The sequence below is a fragment of the Haemaphysalis longicornis genome, unplaced genomic scaffold (genome assembly GCF_048455015.1).
Source record: "Haemaphysalis longicornis isolate Haplotype H1 unplaced genomic scaffold, Haemaphysalis longicornis Haplotype H1 scaffold_33, whole genome shotgun sequence".
Classification (NCBI taxonomy): domain Eukaryota; kingdom Metazoa; phylum Arthropoda; class Arachnida; order Ixodida; family Ixodidae; genus Haemaphysalis; species Haemaphysalis longicornis.
In genome coordinates this window covers 2358173-2376341 of record NW_027526346.1, presented here as the reverse complement: position 1 = coordinate 2376341, position 18169 = coordinate 2358173, and positions in this window count along the sequence as shown.

The following is an 18169-nucleotide window of genomic DNA, read 5'->3' as shown; positions in this document are numbered from 1 at the left end:
ACAATACAAGAAGTCCATGTCCACGTACGGCACTGTTGAATCATCAACCACAACCTGTAAAAAGTGTCCAAGCATTGTCAGAGGAAGTTGCCTTTTCTGTGGTGCATTTTGCGGCATCGTCGCCATCACTGACACATAAAAAGCTTCGCTTTAAAAGCACAGTGCAGTTGCATGTTATGCTTGCTGTGTAATGGGTGCGTGTTACCTTTAAAAATAAATATCTGCCAGTCGATATTAGCGTAAAAAGTGCTTGGCGAAAGTTAACTCTTTTTTTTTTAAAGACGATTCTTTCTTGCGCTAACTATAAAAGCTGAAATTTGTCTACCACTTGAATAAGCAAAAAAAAGTAAATGCAGCAGTTACTGGTCGGGTATAAATTAAGAACGACAACAGAAGTTGCTCCTGCGCCTCGTTACCGCTGCCGGCTGTCCCATGCGTGGCGCAGAGTGTTACTGCGAGTATTTTGAACGTCACACGAGTTGTTCCGTGATATTCCGCACTTAATCTGCTTGTAAATTACTTCGACGACGAGAAACAAACCATGCGAGACAAAGCAGGCGATGTTAAAAGGGCCATGCAGAGAAAACAAAGCTTGACTCATTCGAAAGATTGCCTCGTTAGAAACATGCTGACACCACTTTTAACGTAAACTTCACACAAATAAGCTACATAATTAGGGAAAAAAAGGAGTGACCATGCGAACCACTAGCCCATTTCCCACAACAGAACCTATGTATGATGTCATATGGGCCAGCTCTGCGGTAAAAGCCAATGCAAATTAAGCAGGGCTTATCAGCTTGCCGAAAGAGCTATCTGCGCTTGAATTTAAAGCACATTCCTTTTATAGCAGTAACAGTGGTGGGGTAAACAGTGGAAATTACGAAAGTGCACGTAAGAAGTACCGATGCATACTGTTGTGGTACTGTGCGCACCATGCTTGTTATTGAGCTGCACAGCACTGGCTCTTTGAGGTTGTCTCGGGCGACAGTGGCCGATTGGCGTAAGCGGGACCATACCGGGTCTTACGGGACCATATTTTTCGAGCGAGCACCATGTTTCACGAAACAATTATTTTCTCCTTGAACAAAAACAAGCCAGGTACAAATACGGCCAGAAACAAAGAAAAGGCAGAAAACAGCCCGGTGCGATATGGTGGCTCGAGGTTGACTAACGGTACACAAGTTCCCGCTTCACACCAAGTTTCTTGAAGACCCATTCTTATGATGTCATTGCAGACATAATTAAAACACACGCTATTTGGCGGGAGAAATTTTAACTTAAATTGATTGATTTCGCAGTGAATAAAGCATATGCTTCTGGACGAGTGCTGGGGGCACAGTCAAACACGAAATCTTTCGGATAAAACAGACTTGTATTTTGTCTGCATGGCTCGGCATGATTTATACCAGCAATCTAGATTGGAGCCCACATATAGCTCTTATAGCTGCTAAAAATGCACGCGCTGTTGCCACGTTGAGGCGTCTCAACCATAGAAAGAAGGGGGCGTGCAGAGATGCCCTTCTCATGATATATAAAATGTAAGTTTGCCCTATTTTGGAGTTTGGGTGCGTGTTATTGCTTGGTCCCACGGCATATAAGCTTCGTCGTTTGGTTCTTCTGGAGCGCGGCAGGCTCTTCGCCGTTGCTTAAGGCTAGAGAAAGAGAGAGAGAGACAGCTCTTCATTAGATGAAAGCAGAGAGGTTTGCCGGCATGTTCCTGCCTATATGCTACCCTACGGGGATCGGGAGAAGAAGGTAAAGGTGCTTAGGGCTGCCGAAGTATGCAGCTAATGTTATACTGTATATTGAAGCACGAGTTCCTCCTCCTTACCCGACATTACAGCGACATACCCCCCTTGCTATCCCCTCCCTCGCATAACAGTTCCTACCATTCCAATCAACGTATCCGCGACCTCACGTCCAGGACGTCGTCGAACTCGAATATGCACTCTTCACTACCGCTATGGTGATCTGGCAACAGTGACGTACACAGAGGCCTCCTTCTCCTCCAAAGACGCACGCGGGGTCACAGTAGTTGTTCGTCCTGCCCATCCGCCCTTGCAGAAAAGATACTTGGGTAGAAAATCGGGCAGAGTATCTCGGGCAGAGAAAAGAATACTTATTCAGTTCCGCCATTTCTCTCGAGGCTCAATCAATCACTGACGCAATCCTATCCTTATCCACTCCTGGTAACCATGTTACCCCTGCAGCGACAGTCAGGATGCTCTCCAATGTTTCCAGGAGTAGTTGCTTCCCGTCAATATGATGCATACGCTCCGCACCATGGAGGAAAGAAAAGGTCGCACTTATCTGGCCAAGCACACTAGTACTAGCTACGGGCTGAACTTGGTCACGCAGGCATCCCGGGCGCGTGAATGAATGAATGAAACTTTATTATAAACTATTCGGGGGGCTTGGTAATGACGATCCTGACCGCCCAGACGCACCCCACGTGACTTTCGGACGTCAAGTCCGCCACGTTGGACTATTGTGGAGTGTAGCGTACACTACACTCCACACTCATCTGGCCAAGCACACTGGTACTAGCTACGTGCTGGACTGGGTGCCATGGTCACGCAAGCATCCCGGGCGCGGGAATGAATGAATGAAACTTTATTATCTATTCGGGGGGCTTGGTAATGACGATCCTGACCGCCCAGACGCACCCCAGACGTCAAGTCCGCCATGTTAGACTTTTTAAGAGCGAATGCTCTTTATAAGCGACCCCAAGCCATCCGCCGCCGGCCTCGGCGGCGGCGGCGTCCGCAGTGCTCTTTAAAGAAGAAACAGCATCCGGCGCCAGGTTTCGATCCGAGGACTTTGCGGGCCGCAGCCCGACGCTCTACCGAATAAGCTACGGACGCGACGCTGATATCGGTGTCAGAACGCGCCTTATATCTTTAACGCACTCAAACTACGTCGTCAGCGGCGTGCGTTGGCGACTCAGCGGCGTTATAGCGGCTTGATAACTGCGTGGTGTACACGTGATACTACAAACCCGATGGAAGAGATGGAAGAGAAGGCGGCGAGGCGGTGGGCTGCGGGGGCCGAGCGCAAGCGCCGCAAGCGGGCCGACAACCGTGCATTCGCACTTTCACATTCTCCCCCTCGGGGAAATGTTTTTTTTTAATGCCTGCGGTGTCCATAGAGATAATATACTGACTCTAGAGGGAAAGCGCGCCGCTGAGCCAATGAATTGGAACCGTACGACACACAGTGGCAGACATGATACAACGATTTGAAGGTTGCCAGCTGAGCTTTTGCTTACTAAAAACGGCAAAAACAATGGGTTGTAATCTGGAAACGTGCTACTAGCCACCCTAGTGCTACTGTGGCGTTTCCGCGTCCGGATAGCGAAGCATGCCGGGATTAATTGTAACATGGCGGCCCGCTGGCCAGGTGGGTTTTGTGTGTCAGTAGTATTAACTCTATGTTTTGTGTAGGCGGCGTCGACAGCATTGCGTAGTTTATCTCCTGTGGGTAGGTAACCAACGTGTCTTCGGTTTAGTGTGTGACTTATACGTAGTGAGACTATTTGAGCATGAGCAAGACGTGGCAACGATCACACACTTGCGCGCAAGCTCGAATGCGACTGATCGCATGCGGGAGGACGCCAAGGAATCAGCTGATCCGTACTGGGGCGCACAGAAAATGAATCTCCGTCATGATCTCCGTGCATTTTTGCGCCGTGCCGCTTTAGTTCCCATTCTGTGACATTTTGAGAGGTGCTCAATGCTTTTCAAACGAAGTGAAGTGAACTCTGGCTTTACACACCCCCCTAACACCCCCCCCCCCCCAAAAGGACTTCGACACCCCCCCAAAAAGATTCCACAACCACAAGCACCCTGCCTAGGGATTTATACAACACCCCCCCAAACATTTTACCGACACCCCCCCCCCCCCCCCAAAATCGAAATTCTGCATAAACCCCTGGCTGAATGCGAAACCTTTACTGACAAAAGAAAAAAAAAAAACGTTATCGCATGGGCCAACGCTGATATTGTCAGTGATTCGCGGTCCCTTTGAAGCACAGGAACGAAAGTGCGCGGTCGATCGCAGGCCAACGGAGTGGCAGAATGCACGCCAACGGAGTATGCGAAATACAGTCAGCGGCGTGTCCCGTTTTCCTTTCGGTCTGTATTCGTCAAGTTCTAGCTGCTTTCCACCACTTCAAAGGAAAAGCTTGCGGGACTGAATTGGGGCAGTAATTTGCGCACAGAGCGCGCGAGGAGAGAACATTCACTTATTGTGACTGATTTAAGAAAGAAACCGCATTTCGTTACCTATTTTTTCGTTGCACCTTCACGAACGTTTGTGCGAAAGTTCGAAGCACGGAGAGCTGTATGGAGTCCCATGAATAAAACAACTTAAACAGAACGATTGCAAAAGCTGCTTTTATTCTTTTTCCAACGGGAACGATCGCTGGTTGCCACTCCGTAGCCTGGTCAAGGTCAGATCAAGGTCAGATCAAGGTAGTCAAGGTCAGATCGGAATCGCTGTTCAGGCGTCAGCCTCGCAAGCGCCCGGGGAAGCAGTTGCTCAGCGCGTGCAACCGAGTTGAACCAGTTGCACACGTTTTGCGCGCACGCAGACCTGAGCTCGAGACTGCACACACGCACACTGCGCAATACAGGCGCAAAGGCCTCGCCACTTCCTAGCGCACTTAAAGAAAATCGAAACCAAAACTGAACCACACATTAACTTTTTCTTCAATAATTAGAGCTTAATTACAATAAACGTTTTGAAAAGAGCTAGTTTTGATTACTGAGACAATTATTTGTAACTATTTTGCTTCTGTTCTTTGTTTTAGTTAAATAATTACGCAACAACTTTTTAGTAGGCTGTATAAAACTGATCTGGCAACCATGGGAATTGTATCATGTCAGCGCCCACGATTCGTACCATGGAGGAAAGAAAAGCTTAGGAGAGGCCCTGACGTCACACCCAGCGCAGCCGGAAACGCCATTTCTGTAAGTCGAATGGCGGACCATTGGCCCTCCATGCCATTGGCGGACTCTTTTTGCCTCTCTCTCTCGGTGCACCTTCTCCGCCTCCTCCGTCCTGTATCGCCTCTCTTGTCGTCTGCATCTGCCAGCGCCGAGCCGGCGGAAATCAGCTGATAGGCAGGTAGAAGGCCGTTTTGCAGCGCGTGACCGTGAACCTAAACGCGCGGTTACACTGTTACACGTCTTCAGTGTGGCCGCAGCGGGTTTGCGAAGCGGCTCGCTCTAACAATGCCGCAATGCTCGGTGCCAGGCTGCAAGTCGCGATCGGTACCCAAGGAATTGGGCGTCACTTTCCACCGGTTAGTGCATCATTCCGCTGACAAGTATTGCTGTACATTGGTGTGCATTCATCCTTTGTTTGCAATCGCCGCCGTTTATAGGTCCCCAAGCGATGGAGAACGCCGCAAACAGTGGGCGAACGCCGTGCGGCTACCGGACTGGAAAGTGCCCAAGTTAGCGTTGCAGTTTCACTGGCAATCCCAGAGATGACTAGTCAATTAAACGGCCGTTCTATATATATAGGTAAGCAGTACTTCATGCAGATTTCACGCTAAAAAATTGTGGAATGTTTTTACCGTTGTTCGCGTGCCTTCGATATAATTTTTTGCGAAGGAGGAGGAGCAGGAGGAGGAGGCAAAACGTTTTATTGAGTAAAAAAAAAAAAGAGAGGGTGGGTGGCGTCAATAAACTTTTTTTCGCCAAGTTTCAACTAGTCTCAGTGTCAATAAATTCAAGGTGATATCAGTTGAAAACGTTCATACACTAACTTCGCAGTATGAAGCGTTGAAAAGCGAAATCCAGAGCGAGACCACAAAAAGATCCAGATTCCAGATCCAGCACTCTTCCAGTCAACAGACGGACACCTACTAAGGTAATAGGACGATGGAATTATATCAACTGGGAATCTACCTTGTAACATTTGCAAAAGCACTGCCGCGCATTGCCGGCCTAGCAAACTATATATTGCAGCGGCGATAACCAAAAAATTGAGTTGCGAATCGTTCGGTTGCAAGTCGCCTACGTACTGCACACCGTGTATCACTTCCCGAAAATCTACCAGACGGGTGTCCGCGCGTACGACGGGACGGCGCGTTCACGATATTTGCACTTCAATAGGCGCGTCGTGATCGCGACCGGAGCAATAGCTTGACGCGGTACAAGGTGCACTTGCAAGTAGAAATTAAATGACATATTGACATCGGCGCAGCTGTCGCAACTCGCAGCATCCTTTTCGAGTTCCGCAAGACCACAGCGCAGCAAAGCGAAGCAGCAATCTTCGCAATCGGACGACAAGGCAGGCGCTGCCTTTCCTCCATGACTGGCGAACGGCGGGTGGGCTGTTGCAAGGACGCCGTTGCTAACGCGACTTCCAATGGCCGCCGAAAACACGTGACTTCCTCCACACTTTTGCCAATGCGCGGGGATAGCTGGGGGCCTCTCCTAAGCTTTTTTTTCCTCCATGATTCGTACGGTCTCGGACATGGAGGAAAAAAAAGCTTAGGAGAGGCCCTGACGTCACACCCAGCGCAGCCGGAAACGCCATTTCTGTAAGTCGAATGGCGGACTCTTTTTCCCTCTCTCTCGGTGCACCTTCTCCGCCTCCTCCGTCCTGTATCGCCTCTCTTGTCGTCTGCATCTGCCAGCGTCGAGCCGGCGGAAATCAGCTCGATAGGCAGGTAGAAGGCCGTTTTGCAGCGCGTGACCGTGAACCTAAACGCGCGGTTACACCGTAACACGTCTTCAGTGTGGCCACAGCAGTTTTGCGAAGCGGCTCGCTCTAACAGTGCCGCAATGCTCGGTGCCAGGCTGCAAGTCGCGATCGGTACCCAAGGAATTGGGCGTCTATTTCCACCGGTTAGTGCATCATTCCGCTGACAAGTATTGCTGTACATTGGTGTGCATTCATCCTTTGTTTGCAATCGCCGCCGTTTATTGGTTCCCAAGCGATGGAGAACGCCACAAACAGTGGGCGAACGCCGTGCGGCTACCGGACTGGAAAGTGCCCAAGTTTGCGTTGCAGTTTCACTGGCAATCCCAGAGATGACTAGTCAATTAAACGGCCGTTCTATATATATAGGTAAGCAGCACTTCATGCAGATTTCAAGCTAAAAAATTGTGGAATGTTTTTACCGTTGTTCGCGTGCCTTCGATAGAATTTTTTGCGAAGGAGGAGGAGAAGGAGGAGGAGGCAAAACGTTTTATTGAGTAAAAAAAAGGAGAGGGTGGGTGCACCGTCAATAAACTTTTTTTCGCCAAGTTTCAACTTGTTTCAGTGTCACTAAATTCAAGGTGATATCAGTTGAAAACGTTCATACGCTAACCTCGCAGTATGAAGCGTTGAAAAGCGAAATCCAGAGCGAGACCACAAAAAGACCCAGATTCCAGATCCAGCACTCTTCCAGTCAACAGACGGACACCTACTAAGGTAATAGGACGATGGAATTATATCAACTGGGAATCTACCTTGTAACAGTTGCAAAGGCACTGCCGCGCATTGCCGGCCTAGCAAACTACATGCAGCGGCGATAACCAAAAAATTGAGTTGCGAATCGTTCGGTTGCAAGTCGCCTACGTACTGCACACCGTGTATCACCTCCCGAAAATCTACCTGACGGGTGTCCGCGCGTACGACGGGACGGCGCGTTCACGATATCTGCACTTCAATAGGCGCGTCGTGATCGCGACCGGAGCAAAAGCTTGACGCGGTACGAGGTGCACTTGCAAGTAGAAATTAAATGACATATTCACATCGGCGCAGCTGTCGCAACTCGCAGCATCCTTTTCGAGTTCCGCGAGACCACAGCGCAGCAAAGCGAAGCAGCAATCTTCGCAATCGGACGACAAGGCTACAAGGCAGGCGCTGCCTTTCCTCCATGACTGGCGAACGGCGGGCGGGCTGTTGCTACGACGCCGTTGCTAACGCGACTTCCAATGGCCGCCGAAAACACGTGACTTCCTCCACACTTTTGCCAATGCGCGGGGGTAGCTGGGGGCCTCTCCTAAGCTTTTTTTTCCTCCATGGTCTCGGATATGGACGATGCTATATGTACTACGTAGTGAAGTCCCACCGGAAATTGCTATACGCACTACCGATATAGCGCCATCTATGGACGCTGTCAGAAGCACTTTTTTTTAATGTTTTTACGTGGTCTCAAGCGTTCGGCCGGTCGTCATGGCTGCTTTTCGTTGATTTTGACCGATCCATGGATGGATCGACCCCGCCAATCTCGTTGCGACAAATCACGCTAATAAAGCGCAAGTCTTGAGATCGTGGGCCGGGCTGATGCACACGATTCGCGCCAGGGCCGTCAAGCTGGCGTGGCAAGTTCCCGATCGCGCCGTCAACACGCCGCAGTGGTTCGAAGACGGCTTGCCCAAACTGAAGGTAGGTATTTCTGGCCTCGTTGGTTTGTCCCCGTAATGCTTGCTTTACTGATGTTGAAGTGGGAGACCCGCGTCGACCGCCGAGCTTATATTTCCGTCACCAGCCTTTCCAGCCGATGCGCGAGCATGCATGCATGTCGCGTGAACTTCAGCCGGCCCGATCGACTGAACGGTGCGAACGCGTATTGGATACCTTCAGCGCGTTTCCCCTCACCTTGTTAAATGTCGTTTCATGCATTGTTACAAGTGCGATAACGCATAAGGACAAGCACTTTTTTAATCAACAAGTGTGAAGCTAATGATAGGAGATGGGGGGAGTCAGTGATGATGCTTGTGTCCGCTTATAGTGCCGTATAATTAGTGTACTGAATCTTTCTCAGGGTCAAAACATCGTTGCAGGTTGTAGTGAAAGTTGTGGAACAGACCAGGAAGGCACCAATGCCTTATTTCTCTTTGAAGCAGCCTTGTATTTATGCATTGAGAACCAATTCGACCAGCTGCACACTTTACTGGTTCCGTATGTATTAGCATGGGCGTCTGCAGAATTTTATCTTGAGGGGGCAAATCCATTGTTTCGGGCAAGAATAGGGAGAGGGCGTGGGGGAGGGTGCAAGTGCTGGGGTAGCGTGGGGGGGGGGGCAACATGTATATGTTCCCATTGTGTAGTATGATTCTAATCTTGTGCATTGCTCTTTTGACTCAGAAGTACTGATTTTATTTGGGTGGCAGTTCCTTTTTCCTAAAAAAAATGTAGTTCTTACTGTAAACGGGACCAAACAGCAAAAAAAGGAGATCAGTTCTAAGTGAGGAGGAAAAAGGTTCACGTCAATTTATAACAAAAACTACGACAGCTTCTGCATGCGGTGTGGTTCCTGTCGGGCTAACAGATTTGCAAAAAATTTGCACAACACTTTACACGGTGTGGTCGCATGCAGCCCTGCACCAACGGTATCTGCTCCCGTTTTCTGTGACTGGCCATAAAAACTGGCTGCTTCAAAATAATAATAAATTTCTTAGTCGCATTTACATCCAGGCAAAAAGTATTGTGCAGCCATTTAGTGTAGTAATGGTTGGTATGGAAAATCATGCTCAGTAGTTCTTTCACGAAAGTTGGTTTCAAGAATTCAAATTGTGCCAGTAGGGCAAAAATAACACAAAATGAAAAAAACATAACAAAGGTCCTGGGTTTTACCATGTTTATTTTTGTGCTTTTTTTCTATCGTTTATACAAGCAACATAGCCGTATTGCTAATTGTATTGCACCTTTGGTTTTACAGGTCACCCAGAAAGGACAACTTCAATTGAAGCTGAGGATGTGGTGTAATAAAAATTTACTTCATATTGTAAAGCAATAGCAGTGTTGATGTCTTCTTGAAAGTGTAAGAAACAACGGCCTTGCTTGGACCTTTTACACGCAGACTTATTTTTGGATAACTTGAAAACAATGTAAAATAGTTAACCCGTTTCTTCTTGTCTTCTTTTTCTTTTAGGGTAGGTGGCGCTTCTTTTCTTTCAGGTTGTTTTGAGTTGACTGTTTTTCATGACTGATTCAGTTATTTAAGTATTCTGGAGTAGAAATATTCTCAGTACACCTGAGTTGACGTCGCCTGAAGTTTATCATGCTAAGCGTCACACGTGCACCCTGCATGCTCACCATGGGCACGGACGAGTTGCAGGGTATGAATGAAGGTAGCACAGAATTCTTTTATCACCATGTAACCACCTAAGAGTCCACATACTTGAGCAAAATCATGGGCATCTTATGTGGCATAGAAATAATAGCAGTGGCCCTGCCAGTTGGAAAACATACAATTCAAACAATGCAGATGCTAATCAATGTATATTTCCTTCTGCTTAGAAATGGCCTTTCTCTATTTTCTACTTTATAAATAACATAATGCTTGGTTGCAGCAGCTCTGATAAACTAGAAAATGTCAATAATGAAGAGATGGGCATTGCTTCCACATAATTTACAGATATTTTTTTTTACCATTCGTGATGTGAAATTGCCTAGGCGAGTCTTTGGAGCTTGGTGCTTCAATGCACAACGTAAACCGTGTTGGACAAACGGCACTGCTAGCATGTGACATTATGCACGTGAAAGAATGCAGGATAAAAGTTCTATACATCTTCCGGTTTCCTTTTCCTGTGTCTGCATGTTGAAAGCGCCTTTATTTGCCAAAATAAGGCTGAGTGGGAGGAGGGATGTGAAACGTTTAAAGTTCACACTGCAAAAGAATGTGTCTTAAGAGTTTCGTAAACACTATGGATTAGCTGCTTTACATCAGAAGCGTTTCTTACCATCACGTTTAGCCCCGGTGACTTTCTTGCACAGCTTAACAGCCATGCGGAAAAGCCAACTTTAACAGCTCGAGGCAAGGTGTACGAACAGATACGAGCTAAAAGCACAGGTGCGCGTTCCCCCGTTTGTACTCAGGAGTTCCTGTAGAACGTTCCTTAGTTAACTGCTGCGTAGTCAATTAAAACTGGTGTTTTGTGCGCCGCCGAAACCACATCGCGCTAAGAGGCACGGGGCAGCGTATTAGACATCTCACTCAGGGATCTCAGAATCTTATTAGGGCGAATAAAGCCGCCGTGGGATATTATTTAGAGAGTTGTCGATACCCAGGAATAGACAGCTTGAGGCTACTATAGATATATACTTGATTACACAAAACTCAAAAGTAAAATAAAAAAATGATCGACGCGGGCGGCCCGACACAACATACGATATGTTGATCAACACCGTATGTTATGCACCGGCTGCCAGCGTAATTTCTGTTCCTGCCTCGATTAAATGCTCAAACGTTTCGTAAACGGCCCTGTGGGCAGCCATAATCTATTTCACGCCCATGACTACAGCGCAAACTTTGCTGTGGCCGAAACCAGGTACGCAGGTACTTTGCCGTTCGTACGAAGGTCGCGTCAGCCCCTCAGCCCGCCACCAAGCAAGCTCGGGGGCTCGGGAGTGTTTCTGACAGAGCCTCGTAGATGGCGCTGTATGGGTAGTGCGTATAGCAATTTCCGGTGGGGCTCCACTACGTAGTACATATAGGGTCTATTCGTTTCACCTGCACCGCGTGAACCAGTTCAGGCGGTGCCGCACTTCGCCATTCGTTTCAGCGGTGCAGCTCGCGGCACCTGAACCGCGCCGTTCGATTCACCGGTGGTGCCGACGGATGCAGGACGGGTTCATGGCTTTGCCTGCACTCCCTGCCGAGGAGGTGCAGAAGCAGGCGAAAAATGTGCAGGTCTGGTTCCGCCGACGGCGGAACCCGCTTTGCACCGCTGTGAACTGGTTCAAGAGGTGCAGGCTGAATCGAATAGACCCATAGCATCGTCCCTCGGGACATAGTGTACTAGTACACTAAAGTCTCGGAGCTCGCTTTACCCCCCTGGCGGCGTCGCACCAATTCCCATTGCTGTGAAATCGCCGGCCTATTTCACTCACCCACCGCGCGGTGGCGCAAAAGACCGATCCTCGGGAGGGGCTTTAATACTCGGTAGCGGTTGCTGTCGTCAGCTGATGCCGGGTTTTTGGGCGCGATTGGACTTTAGTGTGAAGTATCTTCTAAAATAAAACTTGTTTTAACACGAAAGTGTTTTATGCCAGTATACACCAAGATTTCGCTGACGTCATATCCGTCACGGAAATGACGCCAGTACACCTATTCCGAAGCGACCCGCCAGCAGGACGTCGCTCGCCCAGCACACCCACGAGACAGCCGCCGACCCACAAATCATGCTCAGCTTCAGATTTCGCTGCACATTTCACTTTCGTGTTTTACCGATTCCTATGACAGAGGAATCAACCAAGGTTTTTTCCGAGATAGCTTTGCTCTTTTCCAGAGTGCTTTATTGGGCAATCATTAAATCAACAGATTGTGTTTCGCTCGTACAGTTTATGAGCCCGCTTTAATTGTATTGGTTTTGTGGCTCTTTGGCGGATCTATTGGCTACTTTGAATAGACAGCTGTAACTCCCTACATGTAATCCGTTTCCTGCACAGTTTGCTGCGTTTCCACGCATGGAACAGCAGCGGTGAAGCAGGGTGAAGTTTTCAGTTTCATTATGGAACGATATATGATTGAGACGTATCGGACAACACCCATACGTTTATCAGAAATTCAAACACATTAAACGGCATCATAAATGAACTAAACGAAACAGATCTGAAAACATAGTTGTTACGCTACACTGCGAGTACATGCATGGTGTTGGGACTGGACCATATCTGCGCTGTCACCGACGTTGGGAATCAGCCACCCCACCGCTGCCCCCAATGTTGGGACTGGCCGTCCCAGCGCTGTCACCACTGTTGGGACTGGGCATCCCACTGCAGTCACCACGGTTGCGACTGGCCATCCTAGCGCAGTCACAGGTGCAGCGACGTTACCTTGCTCCGTCCGTTATCGACGCGGCGCAGAGAAGAGCGATGAAGTTCTCGAGCCGATGAAGAGTTGAAGCAACATTTACACAGTTGTACAAGGGTAACAAAGGCGTTACATGGCTGGCACAAAGGCGACAGCACCTCTCCACTCGGTGCCTCCGAAAAGTGCCGCCGAAGAATGCCGCGCTGGCTGAGCTTCCGGGCGGGTTTTATACCCCCGGGAGTCCGGTGCAGCCCCGAGAAGTTTGAATCGCTCCAATCAGGACTCTCGCTGGCCGAAGTTTGAAATCCGACGAATGGAGGAGAAGCGGTTGCGTCAGCCGAGCCGCCCCGACGGGGAAAGGGAAGGCGATGCCGTCGCCGTTCACCGGAGCTGTCTCCAGGCATGTAGCGGCATGTCGGTTGCCGGTCGTTCGCCCGATGCATGATTCGGCCGAGCCGCCACGACGGGAAAAGGAGAGGCGACTCTGCGGCGATGCAAGTTTGGGCCTGTCGGCCGCGGGTGGCTGCGCTCATGAACGGTGGACGAGCCCTACTGCGCATGCGTCAACTTGACATAAGAAAACAAAGAAAGCGACTTTTTTTCGGATGCGACGTCATGGCGTGAAAACAAAAAGTTCCTTAGATCTGAGCTGCTGGGGAAGACACTCTTCTAAAACTCGGCGTGTGCGAGTGTGTAGCGTTTGGGTTATCCTAACTTTTGGGGGTCCCGAGCGATCGGTTCCTCTAGTCTAATACTGCGTATGTGCAGCAATGCCAAACTTGGCGTCCCGCTGATCGGCCACGCAGCACCCCGGCACCAGCACGTTCTCGCGACGCGGCGACCGGCGGCAGCTGCATCGCTCCTGCCTCGCTGCATGCAGCTTGTTACCGCCTGCCCGAATGTAAAAACAGTTACACATGCGAAAAAGGGGATGACGGTGTGTTGAAAAATTATGTTATGAATTGCGATTACTGCTGCGTGGCGAAAGCGATGATCCAATATCTGCACAGGTTTTCTGCATCTCAGAAACCAAAGTTGGCCTTGAGTCGAGGGAGGGAAACCACTTAATAAAGCTCGTGGCAAGCGAACATGTTGCGTTTATGCTTTCCTCAAGCTCTCCTTTCGTAAGGAAATATTTTGTGCGTCTTCCATTCCCCGGAGGGCGTTATGGCTTGTACGCCAACTGGAGCAGAATGAGCTCTTCAGGTAAAACGGTCACCGCAGCGCCGGCACTTCCGAACATGACGTCATCTACAGCCGGCCAATCACGAAAGGCAGCCAGGGCTCTGACCGCGCCCTCGGGCAGGGGTCGGTTGTTTTGACGAAAAAAAGGGTGTTTTCGGTGTATTTACACAAAAATAAACATTTTTCTTTTGAACTCAGCGTCAAACAAACTATAGAGCATTGCCCCCAACATCTTTTTTTAAAAGACCTTCAGCAGCTCTTTAAATTAAAAGTACTCCTTACTCTGGTGACGTCATTTCGGGAGGCGCAGTTCTTGTAGTAAAACTGTGGTACAGTTAACCTGGATGTAACGAACCTCTATGTAACGAATTTCTGGATTTAACAAAGTTTTTTTTCAATTCCCCGCCGCCGCCGCCGCCGCCGGAATTTGAGTCCCGGGCTCGTTCTGGTGGCTTCATTCGAGGTGTTCCGGGAAGCCCTGGCCATCACGTTCGTGGTCTGAAGGTGGTTCGCGGCGCAGGCCCGAGCGGAGACATGGATCCGCGCAAAGCATTGAAGGCCTGACGTGGGGTGTGTGCAACACGACAAGCGCACCAGGCCCGCACATCGTCAAGGGACCCCACCGTAACGTCCACGGGCGAGCGGTCACTCCTCGCGGTGTAGGCCCGAGGGGCCACAGCAAGCACAAGCGCTCCCCGCGAGTACATTCAGCTCCCGCCACCGACATGGGTGGGTAGTGGAACTGATGGACGTCGGACGTGGTGAGATGACCCATGTCGTGACTTACCAGCTGTACAGCCGCGGACCCTGTGTACGCTCTTAACGTCTCGTATGTGCCTCTACCCCGTGTGTTAAGTTTGTGCCTGTCCTAGTTTTCTTTTCGCTTGAATAAAAGATATCTCCTTGACGTTTCGCACTAGATGTTTCCCATCCGTACGAAGGTCTAGCGCGAGGTGCTAGTGGGGTCCTTCATCAGAGCCGCCGCCTATGGCGAGAAAAAGAATGTCGCCGCCCGTTAGAGTATCCAAGCTAGCACCATCTCAGCAATTTTGAAAGCCACAAAGAGCACCAAGTTCACAAAAAGGCGCCATTTCAGCCTATATTTGGTTCTCGAAACGCGTTTGGAATAAACAAATTCCAAAAGGCAAAAGTGCTACTTAAAGGGACACTGAAGTGATTTGTAAACATTGAGGGATTACTACCGCGAATTGTAGTCCGGAGTCCATAGGCCATCTTTCGACCACTCTGAGTGCGTTTACGCGAATTTATTTGGTATAAAAATCAGTTCGAAAATGCGGTCCTCCTCTCTGCATCCTCGCCCATTTTTTGTGGAGTTTTCGTATGACGTCAAGAGGAAATGACTTGGCTTGACTGCGCTACTGCACGGCTCGCCGACCTTCCGACAGAGTTAGTCGACCCAGCGTTTAGCCCGCCGGCCACCGACGGGTCGTCGCAATTCGTTCGCTCAGTTGAAACTCAGCCACGACACGTTTGTGAATGGAAGAATGTGCCTTTCTTTACTCTGTTAGTTTGTACACTGTATCAAGCTCCAAGTCCAGGTCGCTCCACACAAGCGCTGCACAAGCGCACATGCGACGCTTCGCTGACTGGTACGCAGGAAAACCTATAACTGCCACTTGAAGGCTGGATAAGTCAGCGAAGTCAATATAGGTACTAAGGAAAATCAACTGAAAGTTTTACCGTACAGCGTAAAACTAGGGAGCAGGAAGCACTTTTTTGCGCTGGGTGAACAAGCACAGCGGTCAGCAGCGCGACCACACGTCTGCGATCGCTTTTCCGTCTAAGAAATGCAATTGCTAGACGTGAGATATTGTGGAAATTTGGAGGACGCTTACTGCACGAGCTATACGACAAATAGACACCTAAGGTACTTGAGATTCTAAAACCTTAATAAAAGTGTCAACTGGTTACACATTATATACCTCATATTTCCAACGCCGGCAGCGCTGGTGGTCTGGAGCGCTAGGCATGCTATTTGCAAGTTGGAAGTCGAATCCCCGAGGATACATTCTTCATTCTTTTTTTTTTCTAAGTTGATTTTTTAGTTTCCGGCCGATGTTTTCTATTCTGAGTTCATCATTTGTGGGCCGTAATGTACACTGTTCCACGAACGGGTTCGCAGAACGCGCACAGGCTGACACTGATGCGCTAGCGAGTAAAGCATCATTTGCTTTACATCATTTACATACTTCATTTGCATCATTTGCAAATGATGCTTAGTTGGCGAGCTTTTGCCATAAACACCGACTGCTTGCGGGCAGTGGGCACAGGCCAGAATCAGCAGACCCTTGGCCTGGTGCGAACACGCTTTTTACGATACAGGCATGAGTGAGGCAAGCTCCAAATATGGGGGAAAAGCGCATGACATTTGAGCGTCTGCGGTGACGCGGAGGGCGTTGATCAACTGCGTAGGCCTCGGCTAGTGATTTATACGATTCCAAGCCGTCCTGGGAGGCTTATCTTAGGCATTTTACAGCCGACAACATAACAGAAGCGCGGTATGACGATTATTGCGATATCGAGAATGCCCGTCCAGCGATAACGTCAGATGCCAAGGATGTTGTTTTACAGAACTGAAACCGAAACTTGTTTGAATGCTAATCTTGAGCATCGTCCAATCACGGTGCACCTCCTCCCGACGTCACAGCCTTTAGTTGGTGCTGCCGCCGCAGACCGCGCATGGTAGTTTTTCTTTCTTTCGAGCTTTATAAAATAATTACCGACTTGTCAACCGGATAAACGACGAGAAGTGTGTTAATTTGAGCCAGTCTACGCAGTGCAAGCAAAAACAGGAGCTTGACAAATTCACTTCGGTGTCCCTTTAAGGGTGAGTTCATTAACGCTGATATGTGGTATTTTGGTTTAGTTTTTGCTTCACTTCTGCGAGCCGTAACTCGAAACAAAAACCTGAATGTAGCGAAGAATTACGAATTTTTGTCAACTTCGTTATTTCCGGGTTTAACTGTATTGCACATCGCCTCCTGTAGTAGTAAAGGAGGCGATGGTATTGGTCCTTTGTGGTCACGAGCGGACGAGGGCAGACCCCAAGAGAGGCCTGGAGACCTGCCCTAGTCAGATATGTTACACGAAGAGAATTTGAGTATTTTTGTGTTTATTTGTATTATGCCTTAAAATATGCTGCGAATGTAGCGAATGCGGAAAATATAGCAAATGTTGTCACTAGTAAATTATACAAGTAAACCCCAGAACGGAAGAGCCCTCGAGCACTTCATCGCCGGAACCAACCTGCTGTGGTAGCGTATTGGACGAAACCAGTCGCTAGAAATCTTGTGCCTGCTCCGTAGGGAGCATTGGAAAGAGAAGTGATAAGTCGAGGAGTATGGTGCGGGAACCGCTGATGGAGGTTTATCATGTCTGCTTAAAGGAGCCATGAAGAGAAAACAAAAGTTTGTTTTATTCGAAAGATTAGGTGTTTCATAGTACCCCAAGCGCTTTCCCGGAAGCAAATGATGCTTTATTCACTGAGAAATAAGGCAATTTAAGCCAAAATTTTAAATCTCCCGCTAAAATTGAACATTCCGTGACGTGTACAATGGCGTCATAGAGCCGGTCCATGAAACAGATACTTAGTATGTCGACTCCATATAGCACCCACACGCGGGAGTCGATCGAGACGGCGGCCATCGCCTGATCCGGAGAACAAAACTCTCGCCGAGGAGCTCGGGCTTGCATTTAACAACCTCACACCACAAAAACGCTCAATGCTTCTAAGTGCACGAGCGGCAAGAGTTGTGGGATACGCGGTGGACGGGAAAGCGACCATTCCGCGATAGCCACAACAGACGAACGCCCAGCCGTCGGCACCGCAGCCTCGTCAGCCCCGTCGCGACGGACGAATATAGACTGGTACGTATGTGCCGTATTTTGATTACGGTTAATAATGGTTCAATTTCAGTAGCAGTATCACTTATGCCAGTTGGCCGGTGTCGTGTATGGAAAGCCGTTCGCGCGAGCTCTCTGCTTCGACCAGAAAGATACGAGCGTCAATGCGCGGTGTTTACGGCATTTTTTTCCCCAAGGTCAGAGCGATTTGACGAAGTCGGCGACGAGCGCCAGCATGTCCCAGGAGTGAGCTAACGTAAGGGTCCCTGCCGTAATCCCTTCCTCGGAAATGAAGCGAGCACACTCGTACTTCCTTTAGCTCTCTTTCTCCTCCGTTTGCAAAGTTCACAAAACGTA